The 19,457-nt window shown below is 43.2% G+C and overlaps 1 protein-coding gene across 1 annotated transcript in view; it reads right to left on the bottom strand.

Annotated features, from left to right (window-relative positions):
* Positions 1–298: 298 nt before the first annotated feature.
* The window catches only part of IRS1 (insulin receptor substrate 1), a 60,251-nt gene continuing 41,092 nt past the window's right edge, over positions 299–19,457 (bottom strand). Inside the window, exon 2 of the mRNA XM_006181755.3 lies at positions 299–5,037. The gene's annotated coding sequence lies outside the window, so the exon portion shown is untranslated. The remainder of the gene's footprint in view (positions 5,038–19,457) is intronic.

The following is a 19,457-nucleotide window of genomic DNA, read 5'->3' on the forward strand; positions in this document are numbered from 1 at the left end:
TACCCAGATGATGCTACCCATCTCAGGCCCCGTCCCCAGACCCCTCAGTGGCAATCTGCATCAGGACAAGCGCTTGGGGCATCGGTCTGCAGACTGGAGGTTAATAAGGCAGTCCTGGTGTCTCTCAGCAGAACACATCTCTCTGCCCCTGGGAAGGATGGATTTTCGTTCCCCTTTCCCTCTTCCCATCACACCACCACCACCAAAAGCAACTCAGAATCTTTTCAGAGGTCTTTTTCTTTATACTCTTGGCCACTGAAAGCCAAGTGAAGAGGGACAGGGTTCAGGCAAACCTATCTGTTGCAAAATTGTTTATTAAAGTACGTTACAAGGTGTTACACTGCTCTCACCCAATCAAATGCCCCCGAAAACTTTCATCAGCAGTTTCTGGTTCATGTCCCATAAGCAAAACCATGAAGGAGCACTAGCATTCACATCCGTGAATTCATTTAGACAGTTTTCTTTAATTAACGATGAAGACACTACAGATCTAAGTACCAGACAGAATCAAGGAGGGGAGAAAAAAACTGAAAATAAGCATAACACTATAAAGAAAACTTGGAAAAAGAGGATCTAAATAAAATATATACCTGGCCTGGTACCCATTACATATATACATAATACATATGTTATACACATATATACAATAAATGTTTTGGTAGCAATACAGACCATGCATTGGTCCTTTTGAACACAGATGAAGTAGCACCATAAACAGCACCACCATCTTAAGATGATAAACCAAACTGCACAGATGTTAAATGAAAAAAAAAAAAATAGATATGTATTTAATTTGGCCCACCCTGCAGCCAAGAGGTGTAAGGAAAGAACTTTGTAAGAAAAATTGTTCTGGGAACTACATTCTTAAGCCAAACAGCAAAGTTCTAAAAAAGAAAAGAGAAGAAAGAAAGAAAAACCAAAAAACCCAGCACTAATGATGTCTATACACATACAGACAAGTTTTCCTGTTTCCCGAATTCGTCCCAGCAAGTGGCGTATTGGTTAACACTGGGGAAGTTTACAATGAAGACAATGAGATTGAAACGCCAGGTAAATAGCAAAAGTCTACAACACCAGATGACTTGGTGTGGACATCACAGAGCCATGTCATTGACGGATGAGAAAAAGGAAGATGACTCTCCAGCTACGCTGTATATTTTTCTAATCGTATTAGATAATTCTAAGCTCTTGATTACTGATTAGAACTCACTAGAGTCAGACACCTCCAGTATCACTCCATGTCCTCCCAGTGCCTGATTTGATGCTCCGGTTACAAGCAGGGAAGGAACTCAACATGCCTTCTGACTCACACCTTGCCTCTCTGCCCTTAGGGAACTGATCTGCAGGGCTACCGAAGGACCCCCACTATCTTCTCTGGCTTGTCTTTGAAGGGACCAAAGGCACCAGTGATTAACCCCTGTGTTCTGCTGACCACAAGGCTATATTTGCCCTCCATGACTAAGCTCACTGAGCGGCCGTCTTTCTCTTATTATTGGCGAGGTCTTATTTCCTCACATCCCTGGAAGTGCATGCTTCTTGCTCTCAAATTTCCCAATATCCTATACGAATGCAGCATTACCTCCAACTAACATAATGAGGCCCCAGGAACACCCACTCCCCCGTCAAGTCATTGCAAAGGAGAGTCCATATCTGGCTCCTTCCCATGCCTTCCAGAGGGTCCTGTCTCTCCCCGGTCAAGGTCTTATTTCCCAGTGTTTCTGCTTTCAGCGCCTTCTTGTGTGATGGGCTGACCTACAGACCTCTGCCAAAGTAGTCGGAACACTACACATGAGCCCCACTTTCCCTGCTTGTTGTCAGTGGACGATGGGCTCCCCTCTCCCATTTTGAAACTACCTGCAGTAAGTAAGTTGTCCAGTACACAGCATATTGCGTTCAGGATGCAAGATGGGACAAAACAGGGCTTCAGCATTGTTCATTACTATTTCTTACAGTATCGTAACATTGCTTAGTACTTTAAATGTCTCAGATTTAAAAGACAGCGAGGAGACAAGAGGTAGGGAAAGGAAAGTTAAAAATCTCTACTTCTGGCTAGATGATTTTTGGAAAATCTAATTTTGCAGTCAACCTAGATTAGTCAAGAGAGTCCCTGACCTTTGAAAGTTAGCAAGAAATAGCCACAAATGTAACATCAGTACTGAACTGTCATTATTGACTCAGGTGGTTGATCATTAATGGATTCTCTTCAATTTTAGCTGGTTCTGGGACTTTTTTTTCACTCAGAATGAAGATTATCATCAAAGTGGTGAAACATATTTGTTCTCTCCACAAAGGAGAATTTTAAAACTCTGCCTAAGTCTCTTAGAAAGAACACTGTGAATGGCTGGTCTCATGAAGAAAAAGCCACTAACTTATAGGTTAACCAGAGGCCACCAGAAGGCCCATTAAGGTAAGCCCTTGGCTGGCCTGCAAATACTTTGAAATGGATAAAAGGCAAGTCTCCTTAAGAGGAACCGAACACAAGAGCTTAGCAGCTGTGTTGCTCCATGTCCACTCCTCATGTAGACAGAGCATGAGTTTTTGCCTTAAATACCAGCAACTTCCAGTTTTAAAAAGGGGTGAAGTTTGAGACCACCCCCAAACCCAGCTCAGGGACCACTAGAAGCAGCTTAAATAAGAATTTCTACCTTAATTCTATTTGACTTCAACAAAGCATCAGAGAAACAGAAACCAAGAGATGCTTTTTCCAGTCTGGTTCATTTCTTGTTCTCACCCAGAATAGGTTGATAATCCCACACGCAGAGGTATCTTGGTAATATATATTCAAGGCTTAGGTTCCTAGAGAAGTAATAACCACCTTTGCAGGAAAATGATTGGGGCTGACTCTGCTCATTGATTTCTCTCTAACCACTTATGTCCTCAACGGAAGACAGCGGGACAGCTTGTTCTCTTGCTCTACAAGCAAGAGTATGAGTCAGAATACTTGAAAAATGAAAGTTAGTTTGACTAAGAAAGTCTTTTTTTATAAAAGAGTGGAAAAAAAAAAAAAACCACTTTCCTATCAGATTTTTTAAATTGGTAGTGTTCTCTCTTGATAGGAAATGATGTAATTCAGCAAGTTCCTTGAAAACAATGGATTCTTATGACTACAGACCTATTTATCTTTAGAAACTGATGAGCATGCAGATGACTAGGATCTGCAACAATGAACACTGTCTGTGAGGTACATGCCATCCGGCTGAATTAACAGTAACACAGGCCTCAGCAGTGGGAGGGGTTCTGCTAGGCTCCACGCCCTGGATTGTGGAACAGGGTCCCCCACTAGTTGGTGAGGGGCAGCGGCCACTGCAATGGCCCCCAACCCTGGCCGCTTCCTGGGGGCCCCGCCCCCACCCAGGGAGCTGCAGCCTTCAGGGCAAGGAGATGTCCCTCCTCGCAACGGCAGGGCTGGGAATTCCGAATGGAGAGTTTACCTGGACTCCGAGGGAGCCCAATCTTAGCATTAATTCACTTAAGCTTTAGGAAGTTTCCTGGTAAAAGGATGAAAAACTCCGTAGGCAATTTCTTTAAGTACCTTCCTTGCCATTTCTTTTTCACAAGGAAAAATTCCAAGATGTGTGGGCTCTCCAAACCAGAAAAGGGTGAGTATTTTCACCACTGGCTGCGTGTTTCAATGGCAGGTCATGATGCTTTGATGTGCTCCCTGCACACTGGGTTTTATTAACTAATCAGCAACAGGCCAGTAGCCACCAGGGCAAATGGACCAAATTCCACTCAGTTAAATAATGTAAAACTGGATGTTCTCAAAAAACAGGAGTTAAGAGTCTTAAGGAAAGTGACATGCAGCCCTGGGCATGATTTAAAAAAAAAAAAAAAAAAAAAAAAACTTTCTGGAATTTTAATTTCTGGTTAGAAATTAAAGACAAGTACTCACTTGTCTTGCATCTTTCTCGAGACAATGCAGGAAATGAAATATCCTAACGTGTGCATGGGGAAAAAAAATGGTGGCAACGGAACAGGAAGCTTAGAGAAGTGGGGGGAGGGGGAGAAGAAAAGATCAACAGTCTCTAGTTTATTATGAATAGAAAGAAATTTCCAGAATTTACAAACACCCACATTGTTCATTCCAAAGAGAGCTTTTGATTCAAAGGGATCCCCCATGTCTCCTCCTTTTTACAGTATATACAATGGAAGACTCTGATTTCCTTTTCTTGTGATTTTGCTTCCATTCGATTGCCAATTTTAAGCTGACACTTGAAAATACCCACCAGAATATAGCCTTCTTCAGTTTAATTAACATGGCCTATTGCCTTACAGAAAAAAAAAATACAAAATTAAGATCAATTCTTGCAAGGATCTCAGCTCAACATCAGGGCTATATTACAAGAGACATTATCAGTAAATATAACTATACAGTTGAGAACCCTCTATGGCACTATGATTCTTATTATATTATTTTTTCTGAATTACAATCTTAAAACAAGGATCGTACCCTATTCTACTCTTGTTAGCCTTGTTTTAAGCATTTGCTCCACTCTTTACAACAGAACATTGTATACCTCAGTTCCACATCCCAAAAAAAGATGTGCTGTAAGAAAAGTTACATTTTAATTAAAAAAAATTACACATATAAATCAAAAACCTATGTTAAATATTTAATACTCTCTCCACCCGACGCAAACAGTTCTGTATGAAATAATTTACAAGGACGCTTTGTCGCACACAGTTGCAGCAGCAGATGAAATGGGTCTCGTAAATGCAATGAGCGTAAACCCCTTCTCTCGTGGCGTGGCGGGGGGCACGTCAGCTCACGTAGCCAGCTAAGTCCTTAAGGTTGAAGATGAAGTTTATGCAGACTCATTGTTCCGGTGTCACAGTGCTTTTTTCTTGGCACGACAGAGAACGTGCAGTTCAGTTAACAAACTCCTGAGGATTGTGTAAAGTAAACAAACTGAAATGAATGCATCGTACCATCTACGGAGGAGGAAGGTGAGGTCCTGGCTGTGAATCGTGAAATATTTAGAGTCTGGGTACCCATGAGTTAAAGGAGGATTTGCTGAGGTCATTTAGGTCTTCATTCTGAAAAGGAAAATGAAAGAATGTGTCACCACGGGCATCTCAAAATGCACGTTCACTCACTTTTGGGGCGTTTTTTCTTTAAAAAGGGACAGCACCAGATAAACTGAAGTTACAGGCACAAACAGTACTGTGTACTTAAGTAAAATCAACAAACTCTATTTAACTTCTTTTCTTTCAAAACTCAAGAGTCTAAAGCGATCACAAACTCAAAATAGTCAATATTAAGTCAGTAAACAAATCGATGTGGTTTGGAGGTTTCAGAGGTTTAGCAATACAAAAATACAAAACACTTTGATGTCCTTATGATCAAAACAAAAATGTGCACTACAGGTATTGTGTAAAACAGCTACAAAACAAGGTAAGCAGGTTACAGGCAGGCTACGCTTGATCTTCTCTTGGTTAAAAATCAACTGCAGATTTTAGAATTTGAAGTTGCAGGACTTAACATTGCAAAATCTGAAATCGGTTTTTAAGGTGACATGGTTTGACAAGAGAATTTGAGATGCAAACGGAGATGCAAGCAAAACAGACCCAGTTGATCATTAAATAAAGAAAAGGGTTCCAATTTGGTCCAATGGAAAGAAGTCATCCTGGCAGGAATGCAACATTTCTTCTATGCAATTTAAAAATTCAGGCCTCAAGGGAGGGATGTTAACCACTTGCCTCCAGAGAGGAGACACTTTTTCAACCTCAGAAAGCTGCTTTTGTTCTCAAGTACTAACATGGGATAGTCCTTCTGAGGTCCCAATTTTTCATGCACCCAAAAGGTATCAATAAATCTCAAGACTGATAGACTGTTAGGTGGTACAGAGTAGCAAATCAGTAAATGCCTGCTGAAGAAGTATATGGTTGCATTAAAAATGATAGAGGATACAAAGGTGAATTCTGCTCCAGGCCCTGCTTTCTAGAAATTCTAGAAAGGACAGTAAGCTCTGTTCACAAATAAAATGCAAAGTAGAGACAGGGTGAATCCCAGAATAGATGCATGCAGGCAAAAAGCTCTAAGTGCCCAGAGGAGGGAAGAACGCTTCTCGCTTAGAATGTAAAGGAAGCATCTCGCCCACACACCTGGCTTGTTTTGGAAGAAATGGAATCATCTGGGGAGGTGGAAACGGGGATGGTGTCTGTGTCGCTTCAGCACTGTGTGTCCGGAGCCCAGCACAAGGGCAGGCACACAGCAGGAACTCACTACCTATGAGCGGAATGGATGGAAGGGACAAAGCACACTTCCCACAGAGGGCACAGGACCAGACAAAGCCCAGGGGGCTGAGAGCGCAGCCCTGCACAGCCCAAGGGGGGAACATGGTTTTAGAGCACGAGGTATCTGCAAAGGGCTAGAGGGCGTCAAGTCTACAAGTGTAGGCTGGGGTAGAGGGGAAGAACCTTGGGTGATGGGCAAGACGTCTTTCCCAGTGAAGGGGCGGCGACAAGGCCACGCCTTGTGTTATGATCGACACGCCGCAGTAGTGATCCACATCCGCCCCAAGGAGAGCGACAGACTAACGTCCACACAATCAGTGTTGACCAGTGCCAACTTTGTTTTTCTCTCTCTCTCTCCTCTTTGAAGAAGAGTATGGCTGGGACCAGTCAGCATTCACCATCTACATAATGGCTTTCAGGTAAGCTGAAATCCACCAAATGAGATTTTTGTTTATTTCACAATATTAACTCCACCCCTAAGTGACAGATAAACAGTCTATTTTTCTGCTCACAAATAAAGACTTGACATGGAGACACCAAGGTAAAAACAAAACGAAAACTCCAGGCTTATCTCTTTAATTGCCAGAGAAATAGGATTTACTTGATGTGGTTTCTGCAAGTGAGAGGAAAATCTAGCCTTTCAAAAGTCCCAGAGATCTCACTTTTAAGTTTCTCCTGAACGCGTGTTGCAATCTATCCAAATGTTCCTACCAGGGTTTCTAGATACAGCTCAACACAGCTTCATGCATCTGAGCCCAAAACTGGGTTAGGAAGGCCATACTTTATTAAAAGGCTTGAGTCAAACAAAGTGCCGATTTATATAAAATGGGGAAAGTTAAGGGTACACGGCATGCTTTTCATCTCACATCTGGCTCTTATCCGGAGCGGCTGAATGGACAGCTTAGCACAGTAACAAACTATATCCAGCTTTGTTATCACATGTGCCAACCTGAATGGCTGCCGAAGGGTGGAGACTGGGGGCCCGATGAGGAGAGACAGAAAAAAAAAATGGTTTCACCAGATGGGGAAATCTACTGCTTTGGGCCCCTCTGAAAGCATCCTTGTAATCTTCTACAAGTAGTATGTTCAAAGAGCAGGAAATAAAGGGATATATCAGTTCTTTCATATACCTTCCCCTCCAAAATCTCTGCATACTACTTTTCAAAGCCCATATTATATGTCCTGATCAACACGTGTCTCAGCCACTAATGCTACCGACTGGCGCCATCAACTTAGGAGTCTCGGGGAAAGAAAGAGGGAAAGCGGGAGGTAATGCTGACACAGAGGGGATGGGAACAGAACCTAAAAACAGGCAACAGAGGCCTGGAAAAACTTAAAGAGTCTGAGGTTCACAACTGTTTATCTTTGTGCAAGGGTTGGGTGTGTGTGTGTGTGTGTGTGTGTGTGTGTGTGTGTGTGTACATAAAGTTGAGCTACTGAGTAAACCACATGGATTTTTAACAGACATTCTCGGTGAGGACTGTCCCCCACGCAGCCACCCTGGGGTCTGCACACTTATTCCAATCATGCAGCCATTGTTCGAAGCATTTTGGAGGAAAGCCTTCTTAAGTTCTCGTGTCTTTCTTGCAACTGCCTTCTCAGCCTTGGGCATATTCTTTTGAATGGTCTCTATAGCAGCCAGTTTGGCCCTTTGAGGGCACATTTGATCTTTGCAGACAGCCAAAAAGCTTCGAGAGCCAAATATGGTGAATAAAAGAGCTGATTAAGCTGGGTGATGGTTCCCAGCGAGGTATTATTCTAAAGCCAAAGAACTCCAAAACTAAAGTTCCAAAAACATAGCTGTTCACAATGGCTCTAATGAGTTTTGTTGGAAAGGAACGCTCATAACACTACAGACAGACCTTAGCGTAATGCTTCATGGGACTTCAGTTCATCTGCCTGTATCCTTGCCTCTACATGCTTGCAATCAGGAAGGGCTGAGCTCAATAAAGCAACTGGCTTGGAGAAGGGCAGTTGCATATATATGTGTTTGCATGCATATGCATAATGTATGAATGTATATTCATACATCTTTGTAACTCAGGAATATGTTTAAAAAAAAAAAAAAGCCATACCCATACTAGACTCCCCCAGTCTTTCAATGCAATAAACGTCTGTTGAATGACAAATAAAAATACAATGATAAAGATTGTAATGCCCACTGAAAAAGAAGGCATGGGTGATGTGTGTTTAATGCACTTTATATACGCAACTCCAACTGACTGACACCAGCCACATGAGGCAAATATTGCTATGATGTTTTACAAAAACACATTTGTAGTGCTCATAAGCTAGGGGCCAAAAGAAAGTGAAACATATCCTTGGAGAAGAGCTGTGCAAATATCAAACGGTGATGTTCCTGTGATACGTTCTCTCTAGTTACAACACTGGGGAATAACTTCTGAACCCAGAAATGCGATGCACCTGTCACAAGATTTAGAAGCAGGAAATTACATTCTGACAACATTCCATCACCGCATCGGCATGTACTGTACCCGTCCGCCTGTGTCTGCTCACAGGATAAACCCCCACCTAACCCTGTGGCCAGTAATGAAAAATGTAATTTTTAAAGCATTATCAAATAAGTCAACACTCGGGCAATGCTACTCGAGACCTATGGATTATTGCATTATTGCATCCGGTAGGAATTCACATCTTCTGGACTCGACCCACTTAAACTATGTCTGCTGGAGCTGAAAAGCAAATAAAGCTTCTGATTCCTTTCACACTGTCTCAGCCTAGTGATTAGTTTCCACCACGTAAGCAGCTGAAAACAGCACAAGGTTATGATATAAGTACGAGAGGGATCTGCACCCTTTCAGCAAAGCATTTTTAGTCAAACCCATTGACGAAGTTTTTATTTTGTATTTAAATGCCTTGAAACTCTTCAGGCCAATTGGTTGAGTCAAGGGCAACACAGTTAAAATCCCTGGTTAGGGCATTACTAGTAGTTTCTATTTTTACTTTAAAAAAAAAAAAAAGGAGTAAATACTGTAAGTTGCTTGGCTATTGTCATGCACTAAAATGTAGCCAGAAAGTAACTCTGGCTTGCTTTCAGATCTCAATGGGGATCATTGTTTGAAATCATACACTGCAGATTCAACTAGAAAAATTCATATAAATAAATTCCTCCACTTGAAGAAATGTGTCAAAACAGCGTATTTCCTTTTCTCTTAACATAAATTGCTAGGACTTAAAAAAAATCTTGAGTATAATACAGAAAATTTATAAAATACAGTTAATGTAAACAAGGAATAAATATTCCTCAACATTCCTGTCACCCAGGGAAAACCACTACTCGGCTATGGTTCTGACTTCACTCTTTACTTAAAGGATTTGAACTTTCAATATTCTACATTTCGTGTCAAAAATGTTTAAATAGAGAGGCAAATTATCTTTTACTCAAATTTAGATCTTTCTCATTCTGAAAAATCTGTGAGGAGAAGAGAAAATGGTACGCAACTTGTTAAACCTTCTTGGTCTTCCATCCCTTCCCCATTCTCCCAGTGGACTATGTATGGGGAGAAGCAGGACCATTTGAAAGCAAGAAAAAAACTTCTGGCTTTCTGGTTTCCAAAAGCCTAAATCTTTAAGGGGATGGTGCAGGCAAACTATTCTGAAGAACCAGAAGGGGAGTACTCCTCTCAGAGCAGAAAAGTTTCCCCTGGGCGTGGGAATGGGACGAAGAAAAAGGTGGCAGGGATGTGAGAGTGGAAAGGTCGGTGGGTAGCTCTGTACCTCGCAGGATGCTGAGCACGGCACCTGTGACATCTCTATATCCTGCTTCCCAGGTCTGTCGATTTCTTATTTCCCACAGTTATAAGCAAACTGCATACACTAACTTTGGCCACAATCCATTTCTTCAGCCACCTCATTGATGGTGATGCAATTAATGCACAGTCCTGCTCATTTACAGCCAATCGAGTCTTCTAGAATGCTTGCATGTGAATAAAACAACAATAAATCACTGCAAAAGGACTCTGTTTCCAAGCTTACCTGAAACCTGGCAAACGGATACAGTAAATTTTTTTTAAAATCATCAGCATCAAACACATGCATAGTTCTGGTGGCGTATAGGTGGTCCTCATTTTAACATTCACCGCGCAGTCTCAGATGGGTAAGCGAGAGCATGGATTGTCTATAGACTGTGAAACCCCTCAGGAAAGGAACTGCCTGGCTCAGAGCTTGGGTCCTACCACGACGGTTAGCTGACAGCATGTAGGGAGGAAAGCATTACCAGCCAGCTCTGCGGGCTATGGGAATCACCTAAGCGAAAAAGGGGGGAAAAAGAGAGCTTCAAGTTTGGGTCCTGGGGTCATCTCTCTGCTTTTCGCAGGGTATGGCTGGGAAGTGCGGGGCAAGCTGAGATTTGGGGAAAGGACAGACCTAAACAGTGAAAAAGCACTCTGCTTTAAAGCCTTCAGACTGTAATCACCAAAAATAAAATTAAAAAAAAAATCAATTAGGACTGAACTACAGAAGTAAAGTGAGAGTTAAGATCTCCTTTACGTTGAAAGGAGAAAGCCGTTTTAGCGAAAGAAAGGAAACCAGCACCTTTTAAAATAGGCCAGAATTGAGCTGGAAAGCCTTGGTTTCATGGTCTTAAATGGCAAAGGGTAACCGGCCGGCCAAGCCAGTGCTTTAACGGAGCTGCTTAAATAGCACTTCTGCCTGGTGCGAGTCACATGGGGGAGGGCTGGTGAAAATAACAAGGTTGCCGGCCAGCGCTTCCAGAGCGCAGGGCTGCCAAGGCAGGAAACGCAGGGAGAGCTGCCAACATGTGCGAGGCCATCTCGCTCCAGGTCCCCTTTTGTCCCAGGGGAAGACCTTCCGCCGGGGCCGGCGACTTCAGGAGGCCACCAGTGAAGCAAGGCACACGCATTACGCAAAGGAAGGGTGGGAGGGGCGGCCCGATCTGCTGACCATCACGCCCGCGGGCTCCCGCTGTGGTCCCGCGGGGAGAAGGTCCACACTGTGGATATCTCCTTCCCCAGCAACGAAGGGCAGAAGGAGGAGGCTCTGGAAACTTTTCAAGAGACTTGGGATTTAGGCAGAAGATAGATTTAAACAACAGCATATGGTTCTCAACAATTAAAAGTGTTCCATCAATGATATATTGAGGAAATCTGAATAAACATTCAGAAATCTTTAAGCCAAAGAATACTCACTTCAGTTACTTCCTGTCTCCTCTCATTAAAGATGGAGCATGCCGATAAAAGCAAAAAGGTAATTAAAAGATCCAGCAAACGAGGATCAACACCATAACAGTCTCCCGCCAAAATGTCAATCAAAATGTCTCAGATCTCTCTTCTGCCAAAATTGTAACATGTCCCCATATACAGGACAGTCAAGGTGGAGGAACTCAGAAAGACAATCCCTTGAAATTACCAAGTCAGACCACACGTGCTGGGGGACAGGACACTTAAATTTTAACAGAGCTCAACGAAAATAAACCTGTTACTTGAAAACATGAAAGTAATATATCATCTTCCCTACCTGAGCAAGAAAGTCATAAAAGTCTCTTTCTTCTGCTTCCATGGGAGCTATTTCTGCAGTATATTCTGCCCCACAAGAATTGCAGTTCCAGCTCTGAGGTTTATATTGTAATTTCACATCAGTTTGGGCTTTTTATTTTTGTTTTTGGGGTTTTTTTTTTTTTTTTTTTTTGGTAATGTTCAGAAATACAGGACGTAGGTTTTACTTGTCTGGCTCTGATACAAACCAGCAGATTTAAATTAAAATCACAACTTCATTTCCAGTGTGCTGCAGAGATAGTAAAAACGTGTTTGCAATACTGTTTCTGGAATTAGGCAAAAGGAAATTAAGCAACCCTGGTCCCCCTACCTTCACTTCTTTTAAACACTAGATAGATGTCGCTGTCTTTGCCTGCTCCCTGGAGTCATCTCATAACTTGTGAGAAAGCAAGTGCCTGACTTTACCTTCGAGTAACTGTCTGGCTGCTCAGTTGCTCCTCCTCATCCATCGTCAGCTTCTCTGCAGCAGCAGAGGAACCAGAACGCTGAACAAGGGTTCACTCAGACGGCCCTCAGTCTGCAGAGGGCTGAGGTAAGGACCATTAATGCCACTGACATCACTTTTGGCAGCCAGAGAAAAGGGAAAACCTGTGTTTAATCTATTTCCTGCTCACCGCAAGTTTTAGCTGGAGTCCCTGATAATATGGGTTGTGGTTGACTTTATGGAAGAATTTGGTAATGCAAGAAAAATGCACTGAACTGAACAGGCATCTTTAAGAGGAACCACAAGGTACCTAAGCCACGTGGCCCTGATCTCCTTCCTGTAGGTTTTTTGGTCATTAAATTGGCCTAACAGAGGACAGAGCCATTCCCAACCGTTCCTACAAAGGTCCAGCTCAGTTGTGACTTTCCCTACTACACACATCAAATTAGCATCTCCTGATATAATATCACTTATATACGGAATCTAAAAAACAATGACACAAACTTATTTACAAAACAGAAAGAGACTCATAGACATAGAAAACAGATTTATGGTTACCAGGGGGGAAAGGGAGGAGGAGGGATAAATTAAGAGTTTGGGATTGGCTGATACAGACAAGTAGGTACAGAATAAACAACAAGATCCTACTGTGTAGCACAGGGAACTATACTCAATGGTTTGTAGCAACCTGTAATAAAAAGAATACAAAAAATAATATGTGTGTGTGTATATATATATATATATATATGTGTGTGTGTATATATATATATATATATATATATATAAATAATTGAATCACTATGCTGTACACCAGAAACTAATATAACATTGTAAATCAGAAAGAAAGAAAGAAAGAAAGAAAGAAAGAAAGAAAGAAAGAAAGAAAGAAGAAAGAAACCAAAAACCAAAACAAACAAAAAATCACCTCCTGACAGGCATCGTCATACATCATGAACAAAAAGGTCCCAGCCCTTGTCTCCCTTCTTGCTTTGAGAATACCAAAGGGAAGTGCAAAGAATTTCACCTGGGATTCTTTGAGGTTAAGTAAGCTTTTTTTTTCCCCTCAAGCAGTCTAAATAATGAAAGAACACTCTGAAACCAATTGAAACTGGCCATAAATATATAAGCATATGGCAGCATATTTCAAATGTATTCAACCCACAATTCTCTCTCATTTTGCCTTAAGAATTGTTGTTCAAGAAATGCAAGCCATAAAGATCTCTGGGTTATGAGAGAAAAAAATTAAACAAAAGTCAATGCCAAGGAGAATGGCAACCTGTACCATCCACTGTAGACTGTAGAAGGCCACAGGTTCTAAAATAACTGGGTTACTTTGAAGATGAGCGTAATACTGCTTACAATAAAGTAACAGAATAAATGTTTTCCCTTGAGCTGCTGCTACCGGAGTGATACCCGAGTAACCTATAAGCAGTTTTGAATTCTAAGATGTAATTTAGGAAACTCCATCCAGACAGGTTATTTTGAGAATGAAAACAGAGCTATTGTGTGGCTGTCACGCTTTTTAAAGACTGGATCAATTTTAACTCAAAGCCTATTTCCAAGTTAATATTTTTTTAAAAGGTCAAGATAATGTACAGTGTCTCTTCTCTTGTTCTTCTCTGTAATTTTGGGCAAGTTACTAACCCTCCCCAATCTCAATGTTTTCACCTGTAACCTGGGGACACCCCTACCCAGTCCATAGGGGTACCACTGAGTTAAATGAGATAATACACGAAAGGGTCTCTCATCGTGCTTGACACATAACAAGCCCTCAAACAGTAGCTCCTATTGGAACCACTCTCACGACGAACTAGAAATCCTTGGCTCTCATATCCCCTCCTGATACCTGAACACACACCAGCCAAAACACCCTGGTGGGAGGCGCAGGCAAGAGTGAATCCACAGACCAGATGGCAGCCAAGGACCGAAGCAAAAGCCAAGATGAGGACGTGTCTTGAGAAGAGAGAGACAGAGTTATTTCAGAGAGGAGGTGGGTATGGGGGAAAGGCCAGAACAGCACGAAAAAGTAAAAGTAGCAGCAGTGGTGGTAGTGAAACTAAAAATACAACCCTGTGATACAATGAAAGGCAAAGACCTGCTCATCTGCAAAGGGAACAGCTCGAGTCAACTATGAGAGCAGACCTTTGAGCAGATCTTAAATCAATGCCATCCAGAGAAATACCGCAGAAAGGCCACTTGTGTAGCCTTCCCATAAGATATCAGACGCTTGCAGCCCCCCCACCCCTTTCTAAGGAGGCTAACGAGAGGCTTACAATGCTGTGAAAGCATTTACAAGGCACGCTCAGGAACAGGCCTAAATGGATGCTCAGTGGGATTCTTCTGCACTATTTCCAGGTTCTAAAGCATGTTTCTGATTGTTGGGGAAGGAATCAGGTGGCTTTTGTTTCCAGATTCTTTCCCCCACCGTCTGTCATGTGAAGGAACGGAACAGGGGCAGGACACAGCCAGTCTATGCTGCCGGAGACACTTGATGGAAAACGGAAATTGCGGCCAGATGCCCACGTCTAATGTCTGGCAGCTGGAGGAGGAGGGAAAAAAATCGGAATGATGATCTGAAATAATTGATAATGTACACATTGCCTGCGTCTCTAAGGTCTTCGAAGCAGACAGTGGTGCAGATTTCTAACTGCAGACACTTCTTTATTATGTCAGATAAGGAGGCAGAATTCTTCCAGTTGACAACGAGGGGTCGACCTTTCACCCGCTGACCCCAAAGCTCCTAATCCTTGGCTTTCAGCTTTCAAGTCTCCCTTCCACGGTGACCTTGTTCCTCTCTCTTTTTTGCCACTATCTGACCTCTCAGCCTTTTCCTTTTTAATTTGGAAAATGGTATTTGCTGAAAAGTTCCTACCAGCATGCTGAATTCAGGGCATCATGTGACTGGGGTCCCATGCTGGCCGCCGGGCTGAACTAGAAGCATCTTGAGGACAGTTGTGCCAAATCCCTAATTACAAGGTGGTGACAACTCTTAACTAAGGGATCTTTATGAAGAATCTTTATCAGTGACTCTGAGGAGGTCACAGGCCCAAGGGAGTAGACGACTTCAATGACAGTGACCCCCAGGCCCACTGGAATGCCAGGCAGGGGTCCTCTAGATCAGCTGAAATGTGTTTGTGGGGCAAAACCCACTCCTCCCCGCAGAGAGACCCTCTAGCCTCCAAGCAGCCCACGCAATCTCTGGAGCAACAGTTCTCAGTTGGAGTCAGCAGGAATAATTTCTCCCCTCAAGGGGCAGGCTTGAGCAACGCCTGCAAACACTGGGTTGTCACAACTGGGGTAGGGGGAGGTGAGGGAGATGCTATTGGCATTTATCGGGCAGAGGCCAGGAGCGCTACCAAGCACCCTCCCGTGCACAGGATGGCCACCTGCAACAAGGAATGACTTGGCCCCATGCTTCCGCAGTGCGGAGGCTGAGAAGCCCTGCTCCAGAGCAACTGCCTGCAGCAGAGGAAACAGAGGAAGCCACCCAACCCGCTCATCAGCTGTTTATGGAACAGTGGGAGGGAGGAGGTGTCCCTGCTCTGAGGCTTCCCTGTATTTCTGACTGTCACGTCGTGGCCTCAGAGTCCCAGTGGAGGCCAGCCTCCCCACGCTCGTAGCCTCTCCCAGTGTATTACTGATGGAAAGCTACCTGCACTGCATCCTGCTCCCTCACGACCTTTTACGAGAAGACAGCTCATCTGAGTAGCCAGTCCTGGCCCATGTTTTCCCATGTCCCTGAGCCAAAGGAAAACAGGAAACTCCTGTGTGAAATGCAAAACACTGACTGAAGAGGAGAGCATATTAGGTGTTTCTGAGGCCAAAGCCACAGAGTCTGAAGCTGACTAGCAGGGTGTGATGCTTCTCCACCTTTCCTGACCACGGGGAAGAGATCAGCTGCCCGAGGAAACACATCTCTTCGCGTCCAAGTCTGCGTCTGTGCCCAGCTTAGCCATGGCTTTCTGTGTGCTCCTGGACGAGTCGTTTGACCTCATTTTGCCTCCACAATGCGAAACAGTGGAAGAAATACTTAGTCCTCCCTGACGTTTGCAAAACTCAGTGAGCTAACAAGAGGACACTGAACCAGCAGACACCTTCCTAATGTCACTTGTGACCATTAGTCCTGTTCATTGCCCTTCAAATTTCTAGGAGTTAAAAAAAAAATTAATGATGAAGTCTCCTCTGTTCCAGAATTAGTCAACTTTTAAAAATTAATCCATTAAGTTTGCTCTCTAAGAGGCTAGTCCTAAGTCAGAAAATTGTTTCCTACAGATTTTTTTCCAACTTACAAAACAAATACCCACCTTGGAAGATGATTTATTACAAAAAAAAATACATATATATATATATATATATATATATATATACAGTCAAAGTACAAGAGTCAGACAGAAACAGCAAGTGGAATTCCTAAATATAAGATGTCTTCCCAGGAAGACAATCTGAGGTCTTAATTTTTCTCTAAACTTAAACTAGAAGAAAAATTGGGGAGGGCGGGGAGTGGAGGGGGTCAGGGCACTGCACGTGTACAATCATTACTGAGAGTATATAGGGTTCTAAATTCTAAAATCTAGACAATGAACAGAAAGAACAAGTTGATTTCCAGTTGGTGAAACACAAAGTTTTCCTGACTGAATCCCAAGGGAATGGCAGTAAGAACTGCCCCTCTCTAAACACAGCCGCGGAAGCTGCTGTGGTCCAAAAGCACACAAAGAAAACAATGGCTGCTATTCTGTTGAGACTGTAGCCCGAGATGCTGACAAAATGCCTTCAAAATAATACCGGACCTCGCAATTCACCACTGCTATCCACCAGCGACAGGCTATAATTAACACTTAATTAACAGCTCCATGATGAGCTTTGCTCAATTCAGCTCAAAAACTGCCGTACATTTTTTTCCGTAAAACCACGTCACCTATGGACAATGGCCTACCTGTCTGCTTGGTTTCTCCATGCGCTCCTCCCTTAACAAGACAAGGACAAGCGTGATTAGGTTGAGGTCCAGGCCGAGACTGAATCTTCAGAGATGCTCCGTCTTTCTGTCTTCTCACTCTCAGCTCTCCTCACTTCCAACCATCAGCAGTTCCTAACAGACCCCTAAATTCAGCTGTCGACTCGCCACACATCATTTCTTCCAGGATCCTCCCTAGAGAACTTCCAGTAGAAATAAAAGGCTCTCCCAGAGTCTTTCAACAGAGGTGTGAGCATTGAGAGCAGCCAGGTGCTTGCTGATGTCCCATTCTAAGTCACAGCTAGAGAAAGTCAGCAGGAAGGGGACTTGGGCACCACTGGACGTCAGTAACTAAGCTGGGACCCGTCCCGCGGTGACCTGCTGGCTTCGGCCATTTAGTGGTTTGGTAGCACTTCTGCCCAGGATAGATCCAAGATATAAAGGAGAACTCAACCAAAAACTCAACTCAGCAAGTTTTCCCTCCTGAGAGTTCTATCAGAGTGGTAAGGAGGACCATATACTCTAACCAAAATACACATCTAGATGACAACTGTCAAATTTTTGTTTTAGATGCCCCATTCCTATCTCCACAGGCAACTTCCACTGCACAACCAAGTCGCTGTATAAAGGGTTCATGGATTATAGGAACAGAACAATCAAAGCATCCCAGCCCTGGTATTAGGTGGACTTCCATGATCGTGTGGTTATGGGCAAGAATTACAAATCATCATTAAATGAGCTGCCCGAGCTCATGAAACTGGTTAGTAGCACAGAGGTGAGACCACAGAGGTGGCGTCTCCTTACCCTCAAAGTAGTTCTCTTTCTAACTACGAGTCTTTAAAATCTTCACAGCCCAACTCTTCAGAAAAGCAAAATGATTCTAACAGATGAAGAAAAACAGGGTGGTATTCAGTGTAAGTGCAAAGCAAGATTCCTGGCGGCCAAGCCACTCAGCTACAAAGTGGGAGTTTCCATAGGTGATGGGGGAAAACACACAGCAGAGAAAGGCCTCCCCTGAAGTCTCTGAAGATCACACACTGACTGTAAACAAAGATTACACATCAACTTAGTTTGAAAGATTGTAACATCACAGGTGCTCACAGGAATTGAGATAGACAAGTACTTGCTAAAAGTATCGCCACTGTTGTTCCACCATGTCTCTTAAGGCAGCCTTAGAGAAAAGTACAGAGAAATTAATAACCAAATTATGAAGAGAAAAAAAGCGGTGCCTGTCAAACTTTCACGTGCTTAGGGTCTCCTGAAGATTTGGGTAAAATGCAGATTCTGATTCTCTAGGTTTGGGCTGGGGCCCAAGAGTTTGCATTTCTAACCAGCTCCCAGGTGACCCCAGTGCTGCTGGTCTGAGAACCACACTTTGAGTAGCAAAGGAGTAAAGAATCTAAAAAGAAAGAGAAAACGTACTATTTAATTTATAGGAAGAAATAATAAGAGGGCTTAACTGGTGAGTTGTAAGGAGGCTACACTATAAGCCATCTGTTCCCTGTCTCCATAGAGTAAATGGGCTTAAATGGCAAAAACAGCTTTGAACTGAAACACAAAGAACTATTTCCAGGTGGAAAGGGTCCTAGAAGAGAATGAGAAGCCTCTACCTCCAGGGCTCTTAAACAACACACACGATCTGGATGGCTGCAAAGAGGACCCGGAGGAAGAGGACAGTAGTCAGAATTCCCTAACACTGATGGGTTTGCACCCTGCCGAGTGTTCTGGTCGGGGAAGCCTGAGACGGCTGGATTGGGAAAAGGGGGATGGAAACTGTGACTCAATACATTTCTCTCTCTTTTAAAAATGAATGCTGATTACTTTGATGTCTGGCGATCTTGGGCAAGAGGAACAGAGGAGGGCCATGTGTGTTAGCTCACAGATGATAGAACCAAATAAACAGGATCCCCCACAACTCAATGAAATGCTCTCCACCCGTCTTTTACCAAATAAACCACAAGGCACAAATTAGAGGTTAGTTGCCAGCATCACGTCTTTAGTATCTGAGGGGACCTGCTGGTAGTGAAAGCCACCAAATTGCCAACTCAGATTTCATCTCAAATAAATGAGTAGAATCAACACAACAATTAAATGACTATAACAATCTATGGCACCTTTAACTTTGAAAGATCAAAGTACTGATGTCAGAATACACTTCCATTTTTCCCACGAGTGTTAATTCAGCCTCCAAAACCCTTCTTAAGAACAAGGAAGGTTCCACGTGCAGAAAGCTCATCCCCAGAACCACGGACGTGTGCAGAGGAAGCCCAGGAGTAGCACATTTTGTAGCATCAGGGGAAGCAGCCAAGCC

The sequence above is a fragment of the Camelus ferus genome, chromosome 5, assembly GCF_009834535.1.
Source record: "Camelus ferus isolate YT-003-E chromosome 5, BCGSAC_Cfer_1.0, whole genome shotgun sequence".
NCBI lineage: Eukaryota > Metazoa > Chordata > Mammalia > Artiodactyla > Camelidae > Camelus > Camelus ferus.